Raw genomic sequence first — 14,453 nt, forward strand, 5'->3', positions numbered from 1 at the left:
TATCTAAGAGCCAGTAATAGGAGTAGATTTTTCTAATCTATCCTGGCTAAGTCTAGCATTCTCTCCCCTCAGGAGCCATGTAGCTCCCAAAATTCCCAGTCAAGATGATCTTAGAGCAGAAAATGTCATAAATAAATGTTGCTTTGTATAAACTGAACATTTCTTTTGCCCTGATATTTCTGCCAATAATTTCATCGGAGAACTTCAAATTCTAGCACAGTGAGACAGAGAAAACATTACCTCTATACACTTTTCCCACACATCATATACTGTTATGAAATGCAATAATTCTCCTTAATTATCTTTGATTCTTTAATATATTTGATACTAAAATCAGTGTTTTAATGGCTAAATATGCCTAACAGCATTTCACAGTCCTATCTGAAACATTCCAAATATCTTAATAGTTCATTTATTTTCTGTTTCAGTCTCTCTGCCACACCATCTTTCCTTTATAGAAATCATGGTGGTAGGTATATTCTCTGACATGCATGCGTATCTTCATTCTTATAATGATGTGCAAGATAATTAGGTGGAGAGGTAGAAGGTAAGTCAGTCTATATTCAGAGTTATGCAGCCATTAAACCTTTGTGCAAGGTTTTACTTGGGCAAGGGGATTGATTTTAATCCAGCCAGCCAATAAAATCTAAAAAAGATCATAATAAAGATTTACCTCACTCATAAGATTGCAGAAAAACTGATTTTCTATTGCAGAATAGGGTTCAGCCCCTTTCGGATCTTGCAACAACAGCTAGTTCTACCAGTTGCACCATTCTTCATATAATACATGGCTTGTCATGGTGGAGAATCTAAATTATTGGCTTCCCCTTATATAGACTCTCTATGGACCAGCTTTGGCAAGACCAATTTCTTGTCTAATTTGGTAATAAGTCTTGAACAGTCTTTGCTACTTCCAATTTTCCCATATAGATATTGTTCTTCATGTGTATGAGTGTGTGTGTATGAGAGAGAGAGAGAGAGATTTAGATATCTCTAAAATTAATTCTGTAAAATAACTGAGTAGTTAAGGTTTCTAACAGTAAACATGATTTCTCTGGATTTTGGAGGCCATAGATGGATGTAATGTCTGATGCAAAGAACACAAAGCTTAGAGAGTACAGATACAAAGTGATGAAGGATATGAAAAGTTGAAACATTAGAAACAATCATTATTCTATACAGTAGCAGAAAACACTATATTCATAGGACTTTCACCTGTATGCAGAGGTTTGAGATATTTTCTGTGAGAAGGAACAGCAGGAAGTGATACATGGAAAGATCCTTGCCTAAGACTCTAAAGAATTATTCTCAGTCAGAGTAGAGTTCTATAATCCAGATGGAACGGTATTTTAAGTGAACAAACAGCTTCATAACTCATGGCTACAGCCTATTGGATCCTATAAAAGAAAAATAAACCTTTAAAAAGAAAATACTATAAACTTGAGTAATTATTAGGACTTTGCAGAGATCCAGCTACAAATGGGAAAAGGTGATTTGGAGCATGCACAGTTGTGCATATCACATTGTTGGTACCTCCTTATATTAAATTTATATTTTACTGTAGTAGACTTGGATAGCTGCCACTCTGTGAGCCCAGGAATAGATGTCAACTCTTAAATTGTTGCAATATGAGGGCAATAGGACCACCTTTGTGTATTCTGGACCACATTTTCTTTATTTTATTATTTTCTTTTATTTTATTTAAAAGATCTGTATGGCTGCCCATCTTAAAACACAAATCTGGGCAGCTCGCAACAACAATAAAACCCAGAAAAGTAAGTATCCCTTCTAGATGATTATATCCTCAGATTTAATGCATAATCAGACTCAATTCAAGAGGATCTCTTTCTCTTTCACTTTTACTCTCTCTCACTCTGTATTGAGGCTGTTCACTCTTCAAAAATGGTTTGGAACAAGTGTGGATATTACAGATTGTATATGCATTGTGAACTGTGAAAAAGAAATCAGATTCAAGCAATCAGAAACATGGGAGTTAAAAATACTGAAGAGAATGAATCTAACCTGAAAAGCAGAAATCTGAAATTAAAGACAGCAAGGGACCTGAATTCAGAATTAAGATTATCTGACCAGATAGCATTAAAGTATATATTTTAATGCACATAAATCTGGATATGCTTACCTTTCCATAAGTAAATATAGTCCTGCACTCAGTAGAATTTCCTCTTTTTTGAGTTGTGAAAACATTGTGTGTCTTCATTACAAATCAACTGATTTCTCCCATAGCACTAAAAATTGCTCTTCTTCAGCGGATAATGTGTTCCATTTTGGATAGCCTTTAGAAATTGTCTGAGGGGTAGAAGCATGATATATATTCCATATCAACTGATGGTTTCTGGATTAAGACTGGAAAGAGCATACTAAACAGGAATAATTTCCAAGTGCAGAGCAATCTAATTCTTCCTTTAACCATTGTAATTAAAATACACTCTTAAAAAAAACCATAGTCAATGTAGCAAATTATTCCACAGAATCAGCTGAATTTGCTACATGTTTTACAATACCCATGGATAAAGATGCAAGTTAATAAATCTGGGAGCTGGTGGCCACAGAAACAAATTGTTTTTTCTTCTCTGAATGGCTTCTTTCATCACCACCACCACCACCAATCAACAGCAATTATTAGAAACCTTGGGGTAAAATAACAGAGTTTATATGGCTTTCACAGCTAGTTCTTTGCATAGGACTAATTTATTTAGCATCTGCAAGTGCTGATTCATTACCATACATTACATAGGGGGCTCAGTTTGATGGCCGGGGGGCGGGGAGCAATTTCAGAGACCCCAGAAAGATTCTTGTCTGTGTTGGCCTGCTTCCATCAGCTGTTAAACGGGCCAGAGCTTTGGGCTTACAAAACAATCATCCAGCATAACTGTACAGGCACTCTGGAAAGCAAGAAGGAAAACAGAAATCGTAATGTTTCAGAATTAGAGAAAGGAGACAGAATTAAACCACTGCCGCTTGAAAGACAGGCTCTGAAATTGTCTAGATTCACAACCATTCAGACACAACCACATATTAGAATTTAATTTTTTCTATCTCCTCCACAGGAGTATAAATCTGGGATAGAGATGTTTTTCATGCCTAAGATTTCAGAGTTATAGTTGCTCAGCTTGATGACTCTATCAAATGGAGTAGAAAAGATTCTTTATAGTTCCATGGCTGTCCCTCTGGCTAGAGTAAAGCAATATACAGTGTTTCCTTTTATCAGAAGAATGACCCAGTGTATTTTTCCTTTCCACATAATCTGTTTATCCATCTAATCTGCAGGGATGCTTTGTGTGCTAGTGAATAGATATTTATAAAATGACCAGCAAAGTAAAGCATCACCCTCTCACATTGGTAGTGCTATTGCATTTGGCATTTCTTTCTACGTGCCAGGAGATTGGCTCAACCAAATTCGCTGCAGGATTCAGGGTCAACTTTTCAATATACATAATTCACAAGATCACAGGCAAATATGGCAATGGAAGTGCTAGATGTCTTTGATTGCTTCTAGCCACCTTATTTACCTTCCAGCTGTGATTTTGCTCATAATAGACTTGTTTTAAATTAGGTCTCAGAAAATAAGAACTAAGGAAGCCACTAAGAATTGCAGAAAATGCACACTATTTATTGGAGGTGAAAAACAAGTGATAAATTTGGTCTCCTACCCTAGATGACTGTTATTTATCACACATTACTTTTGGATCTATATGGCTGTGATGACTGCCTTACTCAGCTTGCCATTAAATTTGATTCATACAAGTTAAGTAGTAATCTCTTTAATGGAGTGTAGTGTGCAGCACAGTGAAAAAGTTGCAAATAGAAGTTCCCGCACTTTGTCCCAGTTAAACAGCCCAATGAGCTCAACCCCCTCCCCCTTCTTCAGTATGCAGTCCCCCCTTTAGTGCCAGTCCGTTCAGTTCTGTGCAGATGTCTGCAACGGCTCTGCCGGTTGACCTTGGATGCCAGAGAGAGTCCAAACAAGATGCTTTCACACTCCTGGCTTGTCCCCCTCCCACTTCTACTGACTTGCAAGTCTCAACACATGTTGACTCCATTAATGCATGCAATTCAGATCAGATGTTCTGGGAACGTCTGATCTGGGAGCATGACAATGGCAGTATAACTGTTGCATATTCCAACACAGTAGTACTTTGAATTCCATAGCACGGTCTACAGCTGAATGTACTTTTCTAGTCGACATCTGTTACCATGTCCACTGGGTTACAGATATTTGTGTGTGTAGTTTATTAAATAAACTACAATTGGCTAAATTCGCACCATATGTTAAGCCATTTGCTCAAAGACAGTTTTCAAATCATAATGGCTGAGTTCATGCAACATACCAAAGCAAAACCAATCAAACCATGTTATCACTTAGTATAATGTGTGAATCCAACTATTCACACCAAATAAGAGTTTGGAGTTTTTTTCTTGCAAAGCAGCCAAAATTTTTCAGTCAGGAAGAAATCTATTATTGTATGGGTTAAGATTATTTTAGGGGGGAAGGATGTTCTTCTACAATCTTCCTTAATGATCAAATGATTGAATTATAGTAGGATATTTCTGGTACAAATAATCTGAAGTAATGCCTCAAATTGTGATTGTTTTACATCAGCACGTTTTATAGTCATGTTTCTTCCTCACTAGGAAAAGAAAAGAAAACTTTAATACTTTTTTTATAAAGCTTTATTAATTTTTTTGAACATATATATAAAATACATAAAAACTAAAAAGAATGAAACAAAGACTACTACTATAGAGTTTTTTTAAAAAATGAGATGGTGACCACAAGCAGACTCCATTCGCCGCTATAGGGGGGGGGTGAGTTTGAGATTGCCCAAACTGCAGCCCCAGCCTCCATTTGTGAACAAACAAACAAACAAACAAAAACCCTTGGTATTTTAGAAATGGGGTGGCAAGATTTAGTGTCCGTTTTACAGCTTTGGTGCAGCCCCAAACTTGATGACCTTTGTGCCTCCCAGCATTCTCAATTACAGATTGATCTGTGACCCCACTGCAAGAAAATGCTGTCTGGAGAACAAAGGGGATGATTTCCTGGATTCTCCTTACCCGGATAATTCTTCAGGCTGCAGGGACCCAGCCTGCGCCAAGAAAATGCTGCGCTGTTGGCACTGTTTAAAAAAGCAGTACCTCTCAGTCTGCCATTCCCCATAGGAAGCCGAACTTTAATACTTTCTTCATTCAGAGGCTAAATGTATTATTGACCAAAGAGTTGTAGGGTGAGCAAAGTACTTCTTTGTTTCCTATATCTTAGTAAGATAATACAAATGCTGCAACTCATTAGAATGTCTATTTACAACCAGTCATATTATGACTTATGTTCCTAATTCCTTTCTTCCTTAGACTAGGATCCTAGGTTACTGCAATATTGTATGATCATATGTGCTACAAATCATTGCCTATAATAGGAATTAGTAAAGGGCAAGACCCAACACTTGCTTTTCACCAGTGTAATGGAGTTCCAAAAGTATGTATTTACTATATTATAGAGAGGAAGCCTGTGTCTGAAACAGTGTGATGAAGAAGCAGACTGAAAACCTCAAGTGGAAGATGTAAGAGCAAAGTGATCTGTATGGTAGAAATCAAAACAGCAGAGATGTCATGTGACAGACATCAGTTTAAGGACTTGGGCTAATTTCCCAAATTGAATTAATTTCTAGAAATAGGAGGTTTGTCTCAAAAAATTTAGCAAAACTAGCTGTCAGGGATCAACTCAGAAATAAATTAAGTTATATGGAAATATGTCTTTAAAGACAGAATCTTCTTCAAGAAGATGCAAGAAGGTAGAATCCAAGAAGTACAGAAAAGTCCCAGCCATACAGCAAGCTACAAAGAGATTTCTATCAGATATGGGACGCCTTGTGCTCAAGCTCTCTTTTCTGTTCTGCCTCACTCTTGTTTTAGTTTGGTCACTCAAAGTGTAGTAATGTATGAGGAAAGGAGGAAGGCAGGCATAAGGAATTAGCATTTAGGATTATTTAGCTTCATTAAAAGTTCATGGCTGATCACCTCCTTCACCTATGCTTCTGCCTGTGTTTATATGGTTATCAAAAAATGTTGCATAAAAGAGTGAATAAACAGAGATTGGTGATCTGAATCTATTTCCACTTTTAAACTAATGTTAAGATTACTATTCCATGACTGTTAGCTGTTTTCATTAATGGACGTGTAAGCAGAAACTTTTGTTGATTACATTTTCTTCGAGTGCAGGTTCTTGTGCCATCCCCACATCTCTGAAAATCCTCCAAGACTTTATAAAACACATTTCCAAGAAAAATGAATGAATGAAAGTTACCTCTCTCCCTCCTTCCCACTTGGAGATGTTCTATTTATAGGCATTTAGAGTAAAAGATAACATATATTTACTATCTCATTACACATTTGGTTTTAATATTCCTGAGGACAAATAATCCCAATTCATACTGTGTTCAGTCATTTATATTTACTGATACCAGGCAGAGATGGGCAACCTCCAGTCTTTGATCTAATTCATCGATTCCTCGGTCTAAGGAAACATGTCCCTTTCCTGGCTATGTGGTGTACATATTGGCATGCATAATGGACCCCAATAAACATCAAGATGTAATAGGATACTTCAGTCAAATTTGCCAAGTTTCAATATGAATATGGATGAATAAATTGAATATTTCTCTCAGTGGGAATATGGTTTCCATTCTATCCTTTTCTCCTGCAGCTTATTCCTGTATTTTCAACAGAGCTGAACTAGATGTGGCATTAACATTTTTTGCACAAATAGGAGCCTTGGATAAACATCAAATGCTATACTTCCATACTAAAGTGTTATTAAACCACGCAAAGGTTCAGAAGGAATGGAGGATTTATATACATAGCTCCAGCTCCTCTTCCTCCTTCTGCTCCAGATCTTTTGCTAGATCTTTATTCTCAAGTTGGGGTTGGGGGGTGGGGGAGAGAGAGCTTTTACTTCTTCCATAGACCCATCAGGATAGCATTCTCTAGCAGGTAAGAAAGTATTTCTATGACACTATTTGCAATACTTAATGCAAATTGAAAGAGAAGAGTTGGAGCTCAGCTGGATCCAGGGGTGGGTAAGAGGGGTTATTAAGTGAAGATAGGCAAGTTCTTCTGGAATGAATCACTCATGGGAATGGGATGTTGTACAGAATCTCCTTATTCTCCTTCACAGTAAAACCGTTGAGATTAGGTCTGCTTAGATCCTGACACCTAGAAAATACTGAGTACAAACAATTAGCATTTAATTCTTTCTCTGTGACAGTGCCAGTGAAAATGTCCCTTGTAAATGTTGTAGCAGATCCAGGGATGTTTGGATTTCTTTTTTGGGGGGAGAGGGGGAACATGACAAGAAAAAAAAAAAAGAAAGAAAAAGAAATCCCACTCATTTTTCTATAGTCCCAAAACTGACCGTGTTTCCCTGTGACTGCTAAACAGATATCAATAAGCATATATGCAAATTAATAAACCCAAGAGTGAATCTTAACTGCAGTAAAGGGAACAAATAAATTCATTAATTTTCTATCTTTCATACATACTTAAAGATCCAATAGCTCTTTACCGAAAATGTATATATTTTATTTTCAGATGGAAGATAGTGCTGGGTTGAGGACCAATAGAGAACAGTGAAAATTTCTCTGACTTGTTCAGCCTAAAAAAAATCTGATAATACTGCTTTCTTTGATAAGCACTCTCTAGTAGCTATTTACTCCTTTTCTACTCATATCCCCACTCTTTGACTGTTACAGGATAATAAGGGTAAAATCCAACAACATCTGGCAAATTAGTTTCCATCTTTTTGTAGCTTCCTGTAGTCCCCTTCCTGTTCTGAGGAGTCAGAAAAACTTCTACTGCATACCATGGAGATATGACAGGAAGTATAAGTCCTATTTCATGAATGGAGATCCACTCAAGTGTTGTTGAGTGGAAGCCTGTGGTAAAAACACAAAACTCAGAATTGCTTAGCAACAGAAAATATAAGACACAGCTGGTCTCAGAAGAAGCCAGATTTTTGCTGGTCTGAAAATTTATTTAATATTAAGAGTTTGAGATATGCAGATGATATCACTTCATTAGCTAAAAGTAGCAAAAACTTAGAACTGATTATAAAAATAAAAAATCTAATTATTGTGAAATATTAAGAAAACCAAATAAATGACAACCTGAAAACTTAGTAGTTTTAAAACAGATGTTGAAAAACTAAAGGGCATAAATAATTTTGTTTTATGTGGCTTAAAAATAGGTAAAAGTGGACAGTGTACTGACAAAGTAAAGAGGGTATTAATCCTAGGGAGGAGGGCAACAACAAACTTAGCCAGGTTAATGAAAGGTAAGGATATTTCAATGACAACAAAGATCAGTGTGATGACTGCCTACTCAGCTTATCATTACATTTGATTCATACATGATAAAGTAGAAATCTCTTTAATGGATTGTAGTGTGCAGTACAGAGAAAAAGTTGCAAATGAAAGTTCCCGCGCTTTCCCCAAGTTAAACAGCCCAATTAATTCAACCCCCTCCCCCTTCTTCAGTATGCAGCCCCCCTTTTCATGCCAGTCCATTCAGTTCTGTGCAGACGTCTGCAACGGCTCTGCCGGTTGACCTTGGATGCCAGAGATAGTCCAAACAAGATGCTTTCACACTCCTAGTTTGTCCCCCCTCCCACTTCTACTGACTCAGAAGTCTCAACCCATGTTGATTCCATTCATGCATGCAAGCTGGCTCAGATGTTCTGGGAACATTTGATCTGGGAGCATGACAATCAGAATACTCAAAGCAATGGTCTGTCCAGTGGTAATATATGGCTATGGAAGCTGGACAATGAAAAAGAGGAAGAGGAAGAAGACAGATGCCTTGGAGACAGTTACTAAGAGTATCACCATGGACCACATGGAGAACTAATCAATTAGTCCTGGACAACATAAACTAACTTGTTCCCTGAAGCAATGATCAACAAAAAGAAGCTTGTATTTCTTGGGCATGTGATGGAGGTAGATAATGGTCTAGAACAAATTATTATACTTGGCAAAACTGAAGTATGTAGAAGGGGAAGATTACAGATAAGGATTAGAGGGATTATGTGAAGGGCCTTGGAAGAATTAAGAGTTGCTATTAGAAATAAGATGGAAAGCATCCATGCAGTTGCCAGAAATTGAATTTAACTCAATGACACCAATTATGTTTTATGTTAAGTTGCTGTTGTTATGACGTTATATTATGTTATGTGTTACTATGTGTTGCTATGTGTTAAAGAAGTCCCTTTTCACCCCTATGGGTGGTATGTGTCTTCTTCAACCTTCGGTCCTCTACCAGAGGCCTGGGAGTTTGAGGATTCTGCACAATATCTTAGCTGTTCCTAGCACTGCACTTAAGTGTGTGTGTGTGTATGTGTGTGTATGTATGTATGTGATGGCTCTTTTTTATCCCTACTGAAACAGGAAACACTTTCTATTTCTTTAAACAAGAGCTGAAATTCAAATACAGTTTGCAAAGAACCCTGAGGAATCAGAAGTATGCCATTATTCTAACCAGAGAATACAGACATCTAAAATGTAATTTTGTGTTTTAAAGTGTTCAGTTCAAAGCACATGGTAGTACTTTAAACATGCACACAATTAAGTTGCATGGACATATATATTTATGCAGCTCTACAATATATTTAACTTCAGTTGTAGAGGCGTTTTCAGTTCTGTTAGAAGTTACAGTCTGAACTTCTAAAATCACTGAATAAATGACTATTTACAAGAGTATCTGTCCCCAAAGGAATATCCCACAGCACACGGTGCCCTTATGTAAGCTATCCAGTTCTTTCAAGGAACTTGTAAAAAAAAAAGAAAGAAACTAAATATAACCACAGGAAAGTTAAGCCTAAGAACATAAGCAGTGTGCTAGAACACACCAAAACCCTACCTACAGCCCAGCCTGTGGTTGTAGTGGCCAGTCAAATGCCACTATCATAGATAATATTAATTATCCCCCTTGAGTAACGCTAAACGCCCTAATTACAGCAGGGCAGGGGATTGTTCCTGGGAAGGATGAGCAAAGAACTGTCCTAACTGCCAGGAAACACGCTGAGACAAGGAACTGGTCTCTAATGTTTTATTGCTTGTACATAACAGGAAAATCCTAACAAACTGAAGAAGCGTGGGAAAAACCCAGCCATATAAACCCCAAAGGTTAAGGCGGTCCCGATCTGTGTCTCTTTGAATGGCTACCTAATTCCTCAGTGCTACACATGCGCTTAACAGTTTGGATGGGACCCCCCTGCTCGCCATCCTTACTCATGACAAGAACGCTGGGAATGTTCTTTCATTCAAAAAGGTGTGCCAGTAGGGTCACCCAAGGCATGAAGGTTATCCCAGCTGCTCAGTTAAAGCAAGCAGACACCTATATTAGGGAGTAGTAATATAGGAAAATGTTGTTATCACTTTGGTGACAATGGCAAAGGTATCATTTCATACTCTGCAGGAGAAGGCACTCCTGTATTTTACCAAGATAACCACATGGATAGATAAAGTAGTGGACAATATAGTGCTGGAGGATGTGCCTCTCAAGTTGGATGGCACTTAACTTGCTGTTGAAGAACTGTTGAGAACCTTTCAGAGTGCTAATGGTGTCTATGACATGGCTAGACTAAAGCCGTTGAGACATCTAGTTGCTGAGGTGGCTATGAAGGAAAAGAAAAACTTTTCTTTTCACAGGAAGTGTCAAGCTGTGCAATGTCATTAGAAAAATGGAAACCCAGAACATCTCACTGTCCACATGAGAAATCTATACACAGGACAGGAAGACACAGTCCAGATGGAACATGGTAAAACAGACTGGCTCCAGGTCTGCAAAGAAATTATATAAGTCTGTATATTCTGTCCTTATTCATTCAATCTATATGTTGAATATATATTGAGGGAGACTGGATTGGAAGAAGATTAATGTGGTTTTAAAATTGGAGGAAAAAACATTAATAATGCTGATGACACTACTCTGACACCAGAAAACGCAAATGATCTGGAAGCTCCAGTAATAAAAGGAGCCCAGTGAAAAAAATGGGACTAAAATTAAATATAAATAAGACCCAACTAATGACAACGGATACAGCAACCAGCCTTAGAACTGACAATGAAGAGACTGCTTCTGCCTTTTAAGATCAACTATCAAGAATAACAGAACCAGCAACCAAGAAATATGCCACAGACTAGCATTTGGTAAAGTAGCCATGAAGGCCTTGGGAAAGATATTCATATGCCAGGACATTCTGTATCTACAATGATCAGACTCATGCAAGCCATGGTTTTCTCTATGGAAGGGAAAGCTGGATTTTGGAAGAAGTAAAATATAAATAGTATTGACACTTTTGAGCTTTGGTGTTGGAGCAGACTTCTGAAAATATCATGGATAGCCAAGAAAACAAAGACATGGATCATAGAACAAATCAGTTCAGAGTTCTCACTCAAGGCACAAACGACCAGGCTCAAATTACCATACTTCACACACATTACGTAAAGACCTAGCTGTCTGGAGAAGTCTCTAATACTGGGTAAATTGGAAGGAAAGAGAAGAGGATGACCAGCAGCAGGGTGGATGGAGTTGATTACAGCAACAATGGGTATACTATTGGAAGAGCTGACAGGCCAGAGGACATCCTAGAAGAGGTCTACCTAATCTATCTGTCTGGTCACCAAGAATCAACACCAACTTGATGGTCCAAATGTTCATTATGTCTAATGCCATTCACAATGTAGGGGAGTAGCTTATCTTTTTAAACAGATTTTAATAGTTATTAAAAAAAAAAAAAGGATTCCATAATAGTGATCAAGGGAATACATTTTCTCAATAAAACTAAATGCAGTTACTTAATATTTCTCAAATTAGCAATATATCACAGTAATAATCTATATTGTAATAAACTTGAGACAGAGAAATTCTTGACAATTTATTAATTGAGCTGAAATTAGGGCTGTGCATTCTTGAGAGGCAGTTCTTTATAAAGTGCTTTGGGGGTATGGGAATGTTGAAAGTAGCATCTGTCTGCAAATCTATCAGTCAGCTGCATCTTTTCCTAGGAAGACACAGCTTCTCTGTAGAGTTGCAGACAGGCACTTCATCTTTGCTCCCATGCACTCTGAAGCACCTTTTAGGAACTGTATCTGTGATGGCACAGCCCTATTATATTAAAGAATGCCTACAATATTTTAATTACTCAGAGAGCAACTTTATCAGGAGCAAAATATTCAATATTCAGCCCTTCACAATTCATAGATACTTTGAAGTATGTGTTATATCTAATCACTATGACTATAATTGCTGAGTTTTCTTCCAATGTATGATATTCATTTCTAATGAGAAGGATATACGCAGAAAACAAAGGGAACTTTTCATTGTTTATTATACTAAGATCTAAGCTGACATCAAAAAGTCTCTCTGTGAAATATTTCAAACCACATTTGCCATGTCTAAGCCACTAGCCTCCTTTTCAAATAATACTTTGTCATTCATGGCCACTGGACACATTCACAAATTATATGGGAATGTTCCCCCACCACTCCCACCAACAAAAGACAGCCGCTTAGCCTCCAGAACATTTACAGCTTTCTGCAATATAACTCCTGAGCAATAGTTATCCCTGTTGCACTGAGGATAATGCTGGAGAACTAGAGTAGGAGAACCTGGTAAACCAAGCAACTTGTTTTTTGACTGGTGGCAGAAAAGAATCATCTTTGCACCATGTTTTTAAATGAAGCAACTGAATTCACAGTTTCCAGATTAATATGATGTTGAATTACACATTGCTCTAAATTGTACTTCAAATATTGAATACAAGAATGGGAGTGTGTGCATATAGACATACACATGCATAGAAATAAATGGACATTTTCCTTTCTCTTTTTCTTCTTCTCCTTCACTTCTTTAACAAATATGTTACATTGGATATCACTGCTCCTCCCCCCAAAAAAATCATAAGCTGACATGGGGCAGGTAAACTGTGGCCTTCAGATGTCTGAAACTTCAGTTCTCATCAGCTGCAGACCACACAGTCAGCAATGAGGGATTCTGAGGGCCATAGTTTAGCACTATCTGGAGGGCTGGAGATGGCCTATCTCTGAGGTAGAGGATAGTTAAGGAAAGCATCGAACCTTGCCTAACCATTCTTCCTGCATGTTTCCTTCATTCATCCCAACTGCTGGGCACTGGAAGCTCTGTATTGCAAACTGCTTCAGGATTTCTTAAGTGAGAAGTGAAATAGATTTTTAAAATAATAATAATAAATTCATAAACCAAGTTGTACCCTGTTTTCACCCACTGGAAAGTAAGTCCTTAGAGTAAACAAAATGGAGCTGCTTACAAAAGGTGCTTTGGGCTCTCAGAACACCAGCTCTGTTTACTGTAACCATGTGTTCTTTTGTCTTGTGCTATTTTTGTGGGGGGGGTTTCTATTGTGTTTTAACAACTGTAAACCAGAGTCGCTGGGAGTCGGGCGACATACAAATTTAATAAATTTATTATTATTATTATTATTATTGGAAATTATTATTATTATTATTCTTTGGGAAAATACTAATTGCCACAGTTTTGATATATTTAAATAAGAATTTTATCTTGAATCATATTAAAGAAAAATTGACAAGGAATTTATCTGTAAATCCTACATAAAGAAAAATAAAAGACTTCAGATTTTTACAGTTTCTTCTTCTCTTCAAATCAAGATATGTAGATATACATATGCAGACAGACAGCAACTTTGTAGAGCATGATTTCCTCCAGATAATCTGCACTTCATCTCTCATAATCCTCAACCAGCACAATCTTCGCACATTGAATAAGGTTAATATACAGTATTACGCTCCATCCATGCTCTAAAAGAGTGTAGGCAGAAGTGGTCTTAGAGCAAAATGGTGTCTTATTTTTTCTTTTACCTTGTTTTTCTAAGTTGAATATGCCTGTTTCAGGTACAATTTTTCTTCTTTCTTCAGCTGTAACAAAGATAAAGCAATGATATAATGCAAAAATAAACATAAGAGGTTCTTAAAACTATTGTATATGCATTGGGTCAAGAGGTCAGCTACAAACATAGTCAACCACTCACACTAGAAAAATGCGTTTCACTAAGATTTAACTGAAATCTCAAGGTCTCATTACAGCCATAGCTTTTCACCATTTGTTTTCAAATATTACATTATATAAGAAAGGTTAATTCCACAGAGGGGGTGAATAGGGGAGAATCATGTTTCAAGCTCTTCACTGAAAAAATGTAAAAGGTGTATTTATTATTGTATCCCATTGCAGCTGAATTCATGTGCCAAAGGATTGCTTTAAAATGTAATGAAATATACATTTTGACATCTTGTTTTTCTTTGTGAGCTCATGGTTTTTCTCAGGATGATATTATGGCCCAAACAAATTTATATGTGCTATACTGGATTATTTATTTCCAGTAAATA

This window comes from Candoia aspera, chromosome 3, assembly GCF_035149785.1.
Source record: "Candoia aspera isolate rCanAsp1 chromosome 3, rCanAsp1.hap2, whole genome shotgun sequence".
Lineage (NCBI taxonomy): Eukaryota > Metazoa > Chordata > Lepidosauria > Squamata > Boidae > Candoia > Candoia aspera.